Here is a 13,710-nt window from a genome sequence, read left to right on the forward strand (position 1 = left end):
ACACACACACACATATATATATATATTTTATTCACATTCCATCATGTATATACATTGGGATGAATGTGAGTATATATACTCATATTCAACATGAAGACAGTTCCCCTTCCCAAGATTGAAATGAGATTATCAATAACTTCCTGATAAATATAAACAGTAAAATTAACTTGCTTGTTAGGTGTAATTACCAATCCCAGGCTGTTTCTAAAGCAGCATTAGCAAAGAAGAATAACATTCTTTCATTACTTAAAACCAAAAAGAAACAAAGAAGGAAAAAAATGTTTCTTTTGCCAACTCCCAATTAAAATTAATTTTGAATAAAGGTCATTTAGTTAAGGATTTATCAGAATTAGTCTTTTAAGTACCCCTCCTCACCATCTTGTCACTTTTAGTGAGATAACATGAACCCCCATTAGTATATAGCAATTAAGGTCAATTTACATATTTTAATTAAGAACCACCCCATATAAAACAATTAGTGTAATAGGCATACTAACTGGATTTCATAACATTTGGACGTTTTTCCAACTAGATAGACAGGAAACCTTAATTAGCATTAATTAGTGCTGATCTGCATATGTTTGATAAGGCATACCCTTGCCACAAAAGATTATTTATTCCTGAATGTGCCAAATGCTACAGTTGCAGAGGATAAAAGGACTTTTCTTCACATTGCATGTTAATTTCTGTTAATTTACATTCACTTCTACATTCAAATTAGTATATTATAAAATAAATGGTATAAATGTTACAAAAAGCCTCCTTAAATATGTACATTTTAACTTATAGGAAGCATGCCAGTTAAATTTTTACTAATTAAGCCATTCCGTTTCTATTGTGTTTGTGCACAATATCACCAGCCTCGCTTTGATTTGCCGCTGAAAAACCCTGTTACACAATCATGAACGCAAAAATGACAAATAGAATCACTCCGGGAAGCTCTAGCAGACGGGTCAAATTTCCATCCTGGCAAATGCTTCAATGTGTATGCAGCCTCCCCGTGGGTGGCTCTGTGTGGCTCTTTAGGTAGGCACTATTGTGCTGCCAGTGTTGGAAAAGACGTTTCTGGAAATGTTTCCTTTGAATGACCCTGGTTTTCTTCTCTGCTCCAGTTTTCAGATTTCACACTCTTTTATCCCTGAGATCCTTCTACCCGCTATTCTGAATGCTTTCTCTTGGATAAATCCAACCCAGATAAAAACCTGTTCCTATACAGAGGACTTGGCCAAGGAGGTGGAGAGAGACTCTTTTCAGTTCATCAAGGTGAGTCTAGATGGAAAGATGGGAAGGGAGTCTCTTTAGAATCCGGCTGGAGTCTCCTATTCACTAAGAGTCAGGAATTAAATTGTGTATAATTGAAAAGCCACTGTGAAGATTGCCTACAAAGAGGTGAAAGAAATTTATTTTGCATAGAAATAATTCAGATATTGAAACAGCAATAAGTCATGCTTAAGAGCTAGCATATATGATTTCAAATATGGCTTTTCTCTTTTACCAGCTATAGGCCTGAATTTTTTTTTCTGGGAATCTTAGAAGTAAAGCTATCAACATGTCTTGAAATAAAAACATATCTTAATCCCCTTGTGACCTAAGATTTTACCATATTATAATCTGCAAGCCTAGCCAGTAAACCTCAGAAATCAATTTATGCTGTGGTCTCATTTACCAGAAAAAAAAAATAATAGAAAAGAGTAGGAAGAGAAAGAGGGAGCTGGAAGAAAGAAGGAGAAAGAGAGAAAAAGTGAGAGGGAGAGAGAGAGAATGAGTAGAGAGACAGAGAAGTTTCTTAACAACCTCTGAGATATAATGTCAAAAACTACCATAAATCATGCATATGATTTTTTATGGAAATATTCAAGAACGACCCTGTGGTAGTTTGAATGAAAATGACCCTCATAGGCCTATATATTTTAATATTTGGTCCCCAGTTGGAAGAGCTGTTTAGGAAGGATTGAGAGGTGTGGCACTTTTAAAGAGATTATTGGGAGCTGGCTTTGAGGTTTCCAAAGCCCACAGCAGACCTAGCTCTTCTCTCTATCCCTCTTCCTCTCTCTCCCTCCCCTCTCCCTAGAGCCATGTCTGCAGCAATGCTCCCCACTAAGTTGTTCATGGGCCTACCTGCTGAAACTATAAGCAAGCCCCTAATTAAATGCTTTAGTTTATAAATGGCCTCAGCCACGGTGTTTCTTCACAGCAGTAGAAGAGTAACTAAGACAAACCCTGTTGGAAATACTTCTCCAAACAATCCAAGTTTTCAATTTCCTTAATATAAGCAATGACAAAGATCCTTTACAACACTGTAGATAGGTACTATGTAGAACTTTTAAATAGTCTGTAACTCAGTAATTTAATAAAAATTAAAAAAATATATATTTGCAAAATTCAACCAAATTGGCAAAATTTTAACAATCGCCCAGTAATAGTTTGGTAATAGAAACTTTATTTTAGCTTGTTTTTCTAAAGTTGAGTTGTCCTTGCAACTGATTTGCCAAAAACTTTCTCTACAGATTGAGACATTTTAGATTTTTTATTTAAAATTTTTTTAATTTATTACAGTTTATTCACTGTGTATTCCAGCTGTAGCCTCCTCTCTTTTCCTCTCCAAATCCCGATCTCCTTCTCTCTTCTCCTCCATGCCCCTTCCCCAGTCCACTGATTGGGGAGGGCCTTCTCCCCTTCCATCTGACCCTAGCCTAAAGTAAGTGGCAGGTATATGATAATAGGAGCCCAACCAATTATCCTTAGTTATATGATTAAGTTAAAGTTTCATACCTGATAAAACAGGGTCAGATGAAAGGGGAGGAGGTCCTCCCCAGTCAGTGGACTTGGAAAGTGGCAGGGAGGAAATAAGGGAGGGAGGGTGGGTGGGATTGGGAGGGAATGAGGGAGCGGGATACAGCTGGGATACAGAGTTAATAAAGTGTAAATAATAATAAAAATTTGAAAAAAATTTCAATAATTGAGCAATAACTTACTAAAAGTTTTGACCAGGGAACAAGAGAATTTGAGTGTCCTTTTATATGATAATAATTCATGTTAATTTTTTGTTGTTGTTTTATTTTTTTGAGACAGGCCTACTCTGGGTAGCCTTGGCTGTCCTGAACTCACTTTGTAGACCAGGCTGGTCTTGAACTCACAGACATCCACCTGCTTCTGGCTCTCTGAGTGCTGGGATTACTGCTGTGCACCATCACACCCGGTTTGTACTTTAATGTTTAATAGCTAAAGTATATTGGTATTGCTTAGGGGAATTAATAGAACAAACATGATCAGAAACAGTGAGACTAGACACAAGTTCATTATCTATAAAAAGATAAATTACCATGGCCCCAGCTTTCAGTAAATTAACAATGTTCAGAGTTTCAAAAACAGATGTTGATGGAGGAGGAAGTGTTAGGAGACATCCCAGCTTCATGTGCTAATGGAACCACCATCATAAAACCTAGCTTCACTGCATTAGTAACGACTGGGATGCTGAACATCTGATCATATTTGTTTAAGTTCATTAACTTGACTTCTATGACCCTAGAAAAGAATTATGCTATTTCCATAGTTACTCCTGACTGAAGAGAATCACAACGGTCACATGGGTAGAAAAAGAAAACTTAGTCATAAGAGACTAGACTGAGAACTGGGATAGAATGACATTAGGTGAAAAGGAATGGATTTTATAAATGACAGTGAATGGAAAGGGGCCTCTCAAAACACAAAATACCAATCAACCAACCAGCCAACCAATCAACCAACCAACCAACCAACAGGACAGTTCATGAAAGGATAAGAACCATTCAATATGTTTCCGTTATGTTCGGTTCTGCACAATGTTGTGATATAATTATAATCTTAAGTATACTGTATGGGAAATGCAGAAGAAAGATTGGCTCTCTGGGTACACAGAAGAAAATAGCTAAACTGAGGAGAGCAGAGTAAGACAAACTTTCTGGGGAAGACATGACAACTAACTTGCAGAAGGGCATAAAAAGATATCTGTTCTGTGAGCTGTGTGATAGTGCAGTGTATGCTATTATAATCTGAAGATTAGGATAGGTCTGTCTACTTGAAAATACTGAATTTAAATCTAAGCTATGTTTTTCCTGTTTCGAGTAAGGGTCACGTGTAGCCCAGGCTACTCCAAAATCTGCAATGTAGCTGAGGCTGGCCTAGAAGTGATTCTACTGTGTCTACCTTCCAAGTGCTGGGACTGTAGATATAAGTCACAATCACCTACTTTTTTCTCTCTTTTAAAACCCACAGTTTCTACTGTGGGTTTTTGTCTAAGCATTTACTTTGTTGGATTAAAATATTTTAGCTATTCTACAAATGAAAATTTCAAAATATGAAAAGCACTACAGGGCAAGACACTTTCTAAAATATGTTGTTTACTAGATACATGGGCGACACAGAACATTTCTTCCATAACAGAAGAAAAACACTTTGTAAATTAGTCCAACAGCAAATGCATCGTTACATAAGACCCACCAGTCTGTCTAGCACGCCACCACCCTCAGGAGAGCAAAAGGAGGATTCAGTACTGGCCCAGTCTCAAGCATAACTCTGTCGGTGGGATTTCTCTCTCCCCTTGTTCACTTTATGAATAAACATGCCAATGCTCGATTACCTCTCAAAAGAACCACTAGACAAAATTTACGATGGGTTTAGGTGGTAAGACAGGTAAGGTAAGAATCGCTTTTCAGCCAATCATCTTTTTCATTTGAGTGTATTACATAAGTTAGCCTTCAAAACCTGAGTCAGTAACAGGACACACTGTGTACATCAGGAACACTTTTCTGTATGGAAAACACACGGAGAATCGCACCACTCTCCTAAAAGCGTTACGTGAATTAACAAAGCAGTGGTGCAGTTATCATTTTAGAAATGTTGCTCCTGCGGGCCTGCAAAGTATGCATCCTTGACATACATCAGAGTGGTTCATTACAACTCTATCCTCATGCTGATAAGGATGAAAGACACCAAAATTAATAATTTTCCTCAGTTGCACTGTCACTGAGCAATATAGCTAATACTATGTCTCAGGTGTGCATATGAGAAGAGAATAATAATAATAGTGATTACTAATATATGATATAATAACAATGACTGGAATGTTATTTTTTTGTGAGAAAAGAAATCTACTTGAACATGTTAACTATTGAAAGATGGAGTGTGGTATGCTTACTTTAAGAGAAAGGACTATCTTAAGTAATTTAAAGAAACAATACCTCAGGGAAATTTTCTCTCTTCTAATTGTTTTAATTTGCATATCCTTCTCCTTGTCTCCTATCTCTGACTTGTTCCCTCTCTCCTCTCTTCAGCTGTCTCTTCTTCTTTTACCCCATTTCTCCTCCCTTTTCTAACTCTTCCCTTTACCCAGAAGATATCTTCTGCCCCAAGTCACATGGTGGATGCAGGACTGGCTTTGAGTTTATAGGAAACAGGTATAGCCTCTCCCTAAACATGGAACCCTTTACACCAAACATTAACTCTTAGGCTCTGAAAGAGTTAATTTGAATTGGATATTCTTCTGCTTAGTTGCCCTCTCCTGCACAGCAGAGTTAATTAGGATTCATGTAGATGTTCAGATAAATGAACACAGGGAAACTGAGGAATTAGTAAGTAGTTTCAGAGAAAACTACTTAATTAGGACTCTAAATTCACAACAAAAACATGTCATACAGACATGGGTAGGATATAAGTAACTCAGAAAAAGGCTGTCAAGGGAACAAAATGATTACCTGGTAAAATGTAAATTACTCATAATCTTGAGCCCACTGTTACCATCCTTTCCCTTTTTCTGGTAGGAAACACTTTACAAAGTCAAAATTCTAAGAACCTTTGCGGTTCTGCCAGGTGTCATACTGAACTGAGAACTTGCCATTAGAACTTGTTGCGTGCGGAGGTTGCTGACACAGAATGGGTGGACAGAATGCCCGGTCTCACAGGTTTCTTCTGTAAGAAAAAGTGGATGGAGCAGGAAGGAAAATCAAAATGGAAAGGAAAACTTTACAAGCTGATAGTGTTTCAGTAGGAGCGTACTGAATGGAAAGTGACAGCACTGACTGTCTACTAGATATGGAGATTTTGAAGCACCTGATCTTTGTGCTCACCCAGCCAAGTGTATCCCTAATTGTCTTAGAGAGAGAGAGTGAACATATTACATTACAGAAAGGCAAACAGTCATAGTCTCGTGAAACATTTTATGTCCCCTTTTTTTTTTCACCAAATATGAACTAAATAAGAACTAAAAATGGCTGTCCTTTGTTCTTTGACCTCATCTTTTGATATGGGTAGTTGTTGTTACATAACAGAGATGCTGTGGGGTAGTAAGTGAAGGCTACAGCTACAGTTGCTATTCAGAGTTTGATAAATATTTATTAATTAATCAAGTTGTCAGCTTCAGAAACAGCAGTGAGAGAGCTTAGGTGTTACTTTTATTAATGTAAGGGAGTCTGCTAAGGCAGCAATCAGAATGAGGATGGGAGATTACATGGAGGTGGGTAAGGTGGTAGAGAGTACCTAATGACGGTTTTAATGAGTTCGAACTTCTTCTGCAGGCTTGGAGACTCCATTGTGTTCTGTCTTCTATTCATGTTATTAATACCAATCGCTCACAGCAGCTGTGCATTCTCAGAGATAAGTTTCACATGGAACAGATGAAGAGTTTTTTTCAGGACCGATATCAGATGGATTAGAACGTGATTAATCAACAGACAGGTTGATTAAATTATTGGGTTCACTGTTCAGATAAGAGGTTTTAGATACACTCTGCCAAATTATAATTAAGTTAGAAATTTCTGTTGGCCTGCTTGAAAGATGATCACATGCTGTACTTTGAAGAAATCTTTTATGGCCTGGCAAAGCAGCTGTGAAGGTATAAGCATGAGTCAGTTCTTATAATTATTAATTACTTTCAAGTATTGGAAAAGAATTCTCATTGAAAATCATAAATATGTTCCAATATCTTTTTGTGAAATTTATGTAAACTTTCTAGTTCTCCTCTAGGAGCCACTACAAATGAAACCGCTGTAGGTTGAGGGACTATGTAAAAGGATAAGACAGGATACTACCATTTCTGAAACATGGCTAAAAAGATAGCAGGAGAATTTCCATGAAACCCAAACACTGGGATTAGTTTTTGTTTTTCTCTTTTAGCATACAATCTACATGCTAAAATATTGTAGTTTCTGAAGCAGAGCTCGGAAAGTACAAAGCAGTTATGGAGTTCTGTATTGCCTTAAGGGTTATCCTTCCTTAGAGAGCTCCAGACTGAGTTCTGATGGCTTGTGAACACAAGAGAAAGCCAGGGACTTACTGGCCCATCTGTGGTAATAGGTGTATTAGAAATCTTCTAAGATAGGACCAGCAAAAAAGATACTGTTGACTTTCTTACTAGAAAAAGACCAGTAGTAGGCTAGGTATAGACAGCACTCTTTCATCATGTTTACTAGCCAGTATGTTTCCCATGAAAACCCAAACAAATCTGTGTTGCCAGACCTCAGTTTCCAATAGAAATAAAATTTGATGGTTCCTTTTGAAGGATGGCTGGAGCCTCCTTAGGTCTTTCTACAAATGAATCGAACTAGATCGTCCTACTAATATCTGCCTGGGTAGCTATTCCGGCTCTCAGACTCTGCAATGCCCTCACTGCTAACTATAAACTAGAGCAGAAAATCACTAACGTATAATGATAAAGGATTGGTTAACCCTGCCTGCAAGGCCATGTATATTGTAAACTTTAAAAATAATTATAATGACCCTAGACTAGGATCAAATGAAGGGATGAGGACCTCTCCTATCAGTGGACTTGGAAAGGGGCATGGGAGGAGATGAGGTAGGGAGGGTGGGATTGGAATGGAATGAAGGAGGGACTACAGCTGGGATACAAAATGAATAAGCTGTAATTAATATATACAAAAAGATAAAAGTTAAAATTAAAAAAAATGATCATAATGTAAAATGTAAAGATTAACCCAAACACAGTTTGTTGAGAAGATTAAGGAGCCAGGATAAAGGTAGGACCTAGGTATCTGAATTGTACCCTCCTGCTAATTCAGGAAGAGGAAAGTTTGTGAATCAGCTCTGAAGGCTGCTGCCTAGGTTTCAGTCAGTATACCTTCCTTTCAGGGCTGTTGCCTGAATCTGCAATCATCAAATAAACCGCCTTGCATTTTTGCTTCTCTGAATCTCCAGGGCTGTTATTATGAAGCAATGGTCTTTGTTTCCGTCACTAGACATAAACAAAGTCCAGTCCTACATTTATAAAGCACTTTATTCCAGGTTTCTGAAAGTGTCTGTAAATAAATTTCAAAGGTGCATGAGCTCACAAACGAAGAAAACACTGAAGGCATAGTTAAATAGACAACTTACGTGACAGCCAGCAGGAAACACTAAGAAAAAAAAAATCTAGTCTCCCACAAAATGTGTAGAGTATGTGGATCAAATTAAAAAAGTGTTTCACATGCTTAAAAGTAAAAGAGAAGTAAACATACCACCCCACAATTAGATGCTTCATAAATAACTTTTGGGACTTATTTTTTTTATTTATTTATTTATTTATTTTTTTAGTTGTTAGAGTTATTTATGAAGACTTGTAACAGTACTAAATGTTACATGTTTCTAGATATATATATAAAAATTAGTAATGGGGGAAAAGAATCTTAATTGTTTAGAATAAGCAATGGGATAAGCATAGTCTAATTAGATAGAAGGTATTAGTTAAGTTGATTTTATAATTTGGGAATGTTGCATGAGAGCAGCTCCAACAGATGAGAGAAAAACATGAGCGAGGGGTTTCAAAACATGCCATATAAAGAAAGAAATGGAAAGTTTTACTTGTATTTTACTAGATGGTATAGGGAAAAATAGAGGAGTCAGTATTTGAGTAGAAATTATTATACATCAGATAGTTAGCCAAAGACTTCAATCCTCAAATTCCAGCTACCCGTAAAGAGAGGGAAATATCATTTAAAAATAAATCAGTGTCTAGAAACCTGGTAAGAAACAAACCACCAAAAGAAAAGAGATAAGCTGAAATCTCACGAATAAGCTACACTCTTGTTAAAAAGTCTGCAAGGCTGATCAGCTGATCATAATTGTAATAGGTACGATAGTAGGAATATCACAGTCCAGAGCCAAATATCTTGGGCTCTGTTAAATGACCTCCATAGCCAATCATTGTCCACCTCTGTGTACCTTGTAAAATACTGTGGCTATGACAGTAGTAACAGGCCATCAGCTTCTATCAACCCAAATGCTACAGATGTTTTTAGATAGCATCCCTGGCCTATAGCAGACACTAAACTGCTTTTCTATAACCCACTTACCTGTTTCCATGAGTTTACTTTTTAAATAACCTGATTTATAACTTTCTTTTTCTTTCTGTACCTATAAAAATTTTCCTAGTAAGTAGAACAGGGGCTATCACTGACATGAACTCAGTGGCTGGCTCTTTGATCAGCTCCCCATGAGGGGAGAACAGCCTTACCAGGCCACAGAGGAAGACAATGTAGCCAGTCCTGATGAGACCTGATTGGCTAGGGTCAGATAGAGGGAGAGGAGGACCTCTCCTACCAGTGCACTGGGGGAGGGGCAAGGGAGGAGAAGAGGGAAGGAGAGTGGGATTTGGAGGGGACAGGGCAGGAGGCTACAGCTGTATACAAAGTGAATAAATAGTAATTAATAAAAAATAAATTAATAAAAAGTATTTTTTTTTTCATTTTTCTTACTATACTGGAGCATGGTACTTGGGGCAATCTGAATCCCTGTTTCACTTACCCCTTACTCTCTTTGAAGAACAGTTGCGATTTAACAGAGAATTGGAGGTAGATAGTAAAGTCATCTTAGTACGCAAACTCCAGGGGAAGCCCAAAGTAGAACATTTTGTATAAATGAGGAAGGTTAACTGAGAATTGCATAGTTTAGATAATTATAATTCAAGGATGAGGACAAAACAAGGCAAGAATAGTAATATAGTAGAACGCAGCACAAGAGATGGATGACTCAACATCGATTTGTCAAGTGCATTCCGGTTTCATTCATGTTTCTGTGGTAGAACACTCTGACCTAAAGTTACTTGAAGGGAGGAGAGAGAGGTTTGGGACTTGTTTTTTTTTTTTTTTTTTTTTTTTAGTTGTTAGAGTTATTTCTGTTTAATAAGAGTGAGGGAGGGATTTGAAATAGACATGTATAGGAACGATACAATGAGATTTAAGGTAGTAACAAAATATTTTGATTCTTTATGCTGCTGCTGTTTCTTCCTCCATTTCCCTCATACAATCAGCATGTCTTTCCTGTTTGTTACACACATAATTCTGAAACTCGCTAGCGATTTGCCAAGTCGAGGCACAGACTGAATCACTGGATAATTACAAGGAAAATGCTGGGGTCATGGTGTAATGCTTCATAGCTTTTCATTTGCTTTGATAGCTTGTTGGCTACCAATGTCTTGGGCAAAAACTGACTGAGGTGATAGAGCTTTGAGAATTGATTTTTAAGATCTGGTGTTTCAAACTGATAGTTGTGGAAAGGAGGGATTTGCCAGGAAAAAAAAAAAAAGGCAGACTGTAGCTACTTAAACAATTCTCACAATTAACCTTCTTGCTTTTTGTTAAATTTTTTTATTTAACTTTTATTAATTACACTTTATTCATTTTGTATCCCCCCATAAGCCCTTCCCTCCTCCTCTACTCGTCCCACCCTCCCCCCCTTTTCTGCATGCATGCCCCTCTCCAAGTCCACTGATAGGGGAGGTTCTCCTCTCCTTCTTTCTGATCTTAGTCTAACAGTTTTATTCAGAAGTGGCTGTATTGTCAGAGTTCTAGGTTATCCCCATGAATAGTCCTTGGTTGGAGTATGAGTCTCTGGGAAGTTCCCTGTGTTCAAATTTTCTTGTTCTGTTGTTCTCCTTGTGGAGTTCCTGTCCTCTCCAGCTCTTACTATCCCACTTCTTACATAAAATTCCATTCACTCTGCCTGTCAGTTGGCCATCAGGCTCAGCATCTGCTTTCACAGTCTGCACGGCAGAGGCTTTCAGAGGCCCTCTGTGGCAGGTTCCTAGGTTGTTTCCTGTTTTCTTTTTCTTCTGATGTCCATCCTCTTTGCCTTTCAGGATGTGGATTGAACATTTTAGTTAGGGTCCTCTCTTTTGCTTAGTTTGTTTAGATGTACAGATTTTAGTGGATTTATTCTATGTTGTATGTTTATATGAGTGAGTATATACCATGTGTGTCTTTTTGCTTCTGGGACAACTCACTCAAGGTGATCCTTTCCATGTCCCACCATTTACCTGCAAATTTCATGATTTCCTTATTTTTCATTGCTGAGTAATACTCCATTGTATAGATGTACCACAGTTTCTGCATCCATTCTTCAGTTGAGGGGCATCTGGGCTGTTTCCAGCTTCTGGCTATTAAAAATAAAGCTGCTACAAACATGGTTGAGCAAATGTCCTTTTTGTGTACTTGAGCCTCTTTTGGATATATACCTAGTAGTGGTATGGCTGGATCTTGAGGAAGTGCTATTCCTAGTTGTCTGAGAAAGCGCCAGATTGATTTCCAGAGTGGTTGTACAAGTTTACATTCCCACCAGCAGTGGAGAAGGGTTCCCCTTTCTCCACAACCTCTCCAGCATGTGTTGTCACTTGAGTTTTTGATCTTGGCCATTCTGATGGGTGTAAGGTGAAATCTCAGGGTTGTTTTGATTTGCATTTCCCTAATGGCTAATGAGGTTGAGCATTTCTTTAAGTGCTCCTCTGCCATTCGATATTCCTCTACAGAGAATTTTCTGTTTAGCTCTGTTCCCCATTTTTTACTTCTTGCTTTCTTTTAATCTCCTGTTTTCCAAATGTTTCTTCAAAGTCTTTTGTTTCCAAGTTTGGATAATGTCATCATACACTAGGTATTGTCCGGGCATTACAATTAACTGTATTTGAAGCTATTTATACAGATATTAGATGAATTAAAACACATTTTTTAAGAAGTAGATGAGACTCAAGTGACAACACATGCTGGGGAGGATGTGGAGAAAGGGGAACCATCCTACATTGCTGGTGGGAATGCAAACTTGTACAACCACTTTGGGAATCAATCTGGTGCTTTCTCAGACAAATAGGAATAGTGATTCCTCAAGATCCAGCTATACCACTCCTAGGCACATATCCAAAAGATGCTCAAGTACACAGCAAGGACATTTGCTCAACCATAGCAGCTTTCTTCATAATAGCCAGAACCTGGAAACAACCCAGATGTCCCTCAGTTGAGGAATGGATACAGAAATTGTGGTACTTTTACACAATGGAATATTACTCAGCAATTAAAACAAGGAAATCATGAAATTTTCAGGCAAATGTTGGGACCTAGAATCGATCATCCTGAGTGAGGTATCCCAAAAGCAGAAAGACACACATGGTATATAATCACTTATATAGACCTATAAGATAGGATAAATATACTGAAATTTATACACCTAAAGAAGATAAACAAAAAAGAGGACTCGGGGTAAGATGACCAATCCTCACTTAGAAAGACAAATGGGATGGACATTGGATGTAGGGGAAAACAAGTAACAGAACAGGAGCCTACAGCAGAGGGCCTCTGAAAGACTCTACCTAGCAGTGTATCAAAGCAGATATTAAGACTCATAACCAAACCTTCGACAGAGTTCAGGGAATCATATGAAAGAAGGGGGAGTTAGTAAGACCTGGAGAATACAGGAGCGCCACAAGGACCAAATATATAAGGGCACAGGGGTCTTTCATGAGACTGTTTCTCCAACCAACGACCATTTATGGATATAACCTAGAACCCCTGCTTGGATATAGCCCATGGTAGCTCAGGGTCCAAATGGGTTCTCTAATAAGGGGAACAGGGACTATTTCTGACATGAACGCAACCGCAAGCTCTTTGACCCCACCCCCCCAAGAGAGGAACAGCCTTGCTAGGCCACAAAAGAGAACATTGCAGCCCAGCCTGAAGAGACTTGATAAGCTAGGGTCAGATGGAAGGGGAGGAGGTCCTCCCCTATTAGTGGACTTGGAAAGAGGCAGGGAGAAGATGAGGGAGGGAGGGTGGGATTAGGAGGGAAGGAGGGAAGGGCTACAGCTGGGACACAAAGTAAATAACCTTGATTAATATAAAAAATAAATAAATTAAAAAAATTAATTTAACAACAACAACAAAAAAGAAGTAGACTTAATTTTGGTATGACTCAGTGCTTTTTAATGCCTTTCCTTTAACTGAAGGTATGATATGGGTAGACAAGGTTCTTGGTACCAGTTATCTGTTTATTTTGTTTTTCTCTCTACTACATGTAGACAATGGCTGTTGGGCTATCATCAAAACAAATCTAGTGAATCCCTTTTCATAATATCTGTAATTCATTATAGCAATTCAGTTCTGTTCAGAAACACTACCTAATATAGTGTCTGTTGCCTGAAGCAATCTGTTCACTGTTACAATAGTGTATATCGGCAAAGAAGCTGATATTCATGGATCTACAACCCTCCTCTTCATCAGCTGGCTTCCAGGTTACAGTCCACAATTGCAGGGACATCAAGGAAGGAACTCAAGCACCCCCCACCCATAATCAAGAACAGAAAGAGAAAAACATCCATGCTGCCTACCTCCTTAAGCTTAGCTTCAGATTCTTACTCTGCCTGGGAGCGACAGCCTAGGGAATGGTTCCACCCAAAGCAGGCTGCCCGTTTCCCCATCAACT

At 38.3% G+C, this 13,710-nt stretch overlaps 1 protein-coding gene across 4 annotated transcripts in view; it reads right to left on the bottom strand.

The window, feature by feature from the left end:
* Nucleotides 1–13,710, bottom strand: part of Dpyd (dihydropyrimidine dehydrogenase) — a 925,939-nt gene that overhangs the window by 366,908 nt on the left and 545,321 nt on the right. The window lies entirely within an intron of this gene.

This window comes from Meriones unguiculatus, chromosome 10, assembly GCF_030254825.1.
Source record: "Meriones unguiculatus strain TT.TT164.6M chromosome 10, Bangor_MerUng_6.1, whole genome shotgun sequence".
NCBI classification, from domain to species: domain Eukaryota; kingdom Metazoa; phylum Chordata; class Mammalia; order Rodentia; family Muridae; genus Meriones; species Meriones unguiculatus.